Here is a 3,023-nt window from a genome sequence, read left to right as displayed (position 1 = left end):
AGTAAGGCCTCTTTGATCATTACAACTTTTCTTATTTAGAATAAGGGAGGCAATTGGGAAGGAAGTATTAACTGTATTAACATTAGTAAAGTAAGCTAGTTGGTTAAAGTCATGATTTAAAGATATGGGACCAAGAAGTCTAAAAAAGTGTTAATCAAGTTATTGAATTATACTAAAAAATGTGGAGGATTTCTACATTTTGTTGATATTTGTGTAAGAGGCTCTATCATAAAATTGAACTCAAAATTACTTAAAATGTAATATATATAACACAAAATGAGTTTTTAGGAAACATTAGGAAATTTGTTTCTTATAAATTATCCAAAAATCTATCAACAAATCCCCCTAGCTTGTATTTTGTTTAAAGTAATAACTTTGTATCATACAAATAAATTTCAAGTATGGAAAGTGCATTATTGCAATATTACCTCTTTGCAAGTCCAAAAGTATTGGTTTATAATACAACCATAAAGTTTTTTTTGTTTGTTTTTTAAAGTGAACCCCATCACCCATCAGTGCCATCTACTGCAGAAGTCCAACATCTTAAAGTGTTGTTCAACAAGTTGCAGAGAAACATGTCTGGAAGTAATGTATAATTGAAAAGAAAGTATTTGTGTGTTTGCCATTTCTTATTACCATCACCAGGATCCTCTCCTCTCTAGATGGAAGCTCACACCCATGTAATATCAGCAATCCTGTGCAATTAACGGTCTTCACAAGTCAGTCATTCTGTGCAGTTGCCACTTGCATGTTTCCTAAGTCATCATCTTCTCTACATGTTCTTTTTGTACTACCTGTGGTACCAGAATGAACAGATAAAGGCCTTTCTATCTGGAGTGGTGACATCATCTGTATTGTTAATTTTGCAAAGTAGATGGCTTCATATTCCTGAGGTTGGTGGACAAATCCAGCATTAGGATTAATACAAAGTCTCCTTTCTTGGACTTAAGCAAATGTATCTCTATACTTCATCCCAAATGTCTCCATGATGTAGTCAATAATCAGGGACACACTTCTAGAGATACCTGCATTCCCATGTACAAAAACTTTTCCTCCGTTTTGTAAGCTTCCATCAATAAACTTTTATCATAGGGAAAAAAAGTATTACGTTTTCAACTAGATTATCAGCAATATCCAAGACTAAATATTTAAATAATTGTTGAAAGTTTGGCTTAATAAAGTTTGCTTCAATATTTTGCCATATGCAAATTGTTATGCCATGTTTCTGCAATATAGGTAGCTGGGAGGCAGAAGTGTTGGTGGATCTGAGTTTGAGGTTGTCTTGATCTACACAGCGAGTTCCAAGGCAGCTTGAGTTACACAGTGAAACCCTTGCTTTTCATAGCAGAAGAGTATGGGCCTAAGAACAATCCAGGCAAAACTTCCATCTCTCTTCTCATAGGGTAAGTCCACTCCTTGGCATTGTATTTACACTGCAGGAGCGAGGGAAACTCCATTCTCATGTCCTGCATCGACCCAGAGCTCTGGAGGGTGGGCACAGTGCGCCCGGCCACCCAGCCGCCCCACCCCCACTCCCCGGGGCTGCCAGAGGCCACAAGGGAAGGAGGGCTGGCAGACAGTGAGCTGATGCCCAGCGGGTTCACAGCTAGCACTCGAGGACGGACCGCAGGGTCCCGGCGGCTGTGACAGGAAGGCAGAGGCATGGCGGTACACTGCCAGCCGCCATGCTGCGGCTCTCTCCCTCCCGCACGCAGGTCTCCGCCTCTTTTAGTTATTTTTGTTGGTAGTTGCTAGAGTTATTTTTGTGTGGCTATCTTCTGTGGATTTGCTTTTTCTAGGGTGTAGTTTCTCTCTTTGTGTTGGAGTTTTCCATCAATTATTGTTTGCATGGCTGGATTTGTGAAGAAAATATTGTGAAAAAAAAATTTGGGTCATGGAATATTATGGATTCTCCATCTCTATTAATTGAGAGTTTTGCTGGGTATAGTAGCCTGAGTAGCATTTGAGTTCTCTTGGGGTCTGTATGATAATCTGCCCACAATCTTCTGACTTTTAGAGTCTTTGGTGATAAGCGTGGTGTAATTCTGGTAGGTCTGCCTTTATATGTTACTTCACATTTTCCTTTACTGCTTTTAATATTCTTTCTTTGTTTTGTGCATTTGGTGTTTTGATTACTATATGACAGGAGAAATTTCTTTTCTGGTGCAATCTATTTTGCATTCTGTAGGCTTCATGTATGTTGATGGGCATCTCTTTTTTTTTACGTGAGGGAAGTTTTCATCTATAGTTTAGTTGAAGCTATTAGCTGGCCCTTTGAGTTGGGCCAGCTTTTCTATTTTTATTACTCTTGGGTTTGAACTTTTCATTGTGTCCTGAATTTCTTGATGTCTTGATTTAGGAATTTTTGGATTTTTTGGGTTTTCTTTGACTATTGTGTCAATGTGTTCTAGGGTATCTTCTGCCCCTGAGATTTTCTCTTTCATCTCTTCTGTTGGTAATGCTTGCCTTTGTGACTCCTGTCTCTTTCCTAAGCTTTCTTTCATTTTAAATTTTTTATTGGATATTCTCTATATTTACATTTCAGATGTTATCCCCTTTCCCCCAGTCCCAACCCTCCTTAACCTCCCATTGCCTCTCTGAAGGTGCTCCCTCTCCCAACCACACTCTCTCACCTCAGCTCCTTTGAATTCATGTACATTGGGAAAACGATTCTTCAGAAGACCAAAGGCCTCTCCTCCCATTGATGCCAGACAATACTATTCTCTGCTGCATATGCAACTGGAGCCATGGGTCTCTCCATGTGAACTCATTGGTTGGTGTTTTAGTCCCTGGGAGCTCTGGAGGGTTTGGTTAGTTGATCATTTTGTTCTTCCCATGGGGTTTCAGAGCCTTTCAGCTCCATCAGTACTTTCTTTAGTTTGATGGTTAGATGCAAGCGTCCTCCTCTGTACAGTATGGTTCTGGCAGAGCATCTGAGGAGGCATCCATATCAGGTTCCTGCCAGGAAGCACTTCTTGGCATCAGCAACAGTATATGGGTTTAGTGGCTGCATATGGGATGGA

At 40.0% G+C, this 3,023-nt stretch overlaps 1 pseudogene across 1 annotated transcript; it reads right to left on the bottom strand.

Moving 5' to 3' along the window:
- Positions 1-720: 720 nt before the first annotated feature.
- Positions 721-1,472, bottom strand: LOC308415833 (serine/threonine/tyrosine-interacting protein-like; annotated as a pseudogene). The gene is made up of 2 exons: positions 1,332-1,472; positions 721-1,240 (listed from the first exon to the last, which is right to left on the bottom strand). The product of its transcript is annotated as a serine/threonine/tyrosine-interacting protein-like (transcript).
- Between the last annotated feature and the right edge of the window lie 1,551 nt (positions 1,473-3,023).

This window comes from Micromys minutus, assembly GCF_963924665.1.
Source record: "Micromys minutus genome assembly, chromosome: X".
Taxonomy (NCBI): Eukaryota; Metazoa; Chordata; class Mammalia; order Rodentia; family Muridae; genus Micromys; species Micromys minutus.
Note: the sequence above shows the minus strand (reverse complement) of the source record. Positions and strands in the feature narration are given on the sequence as shown.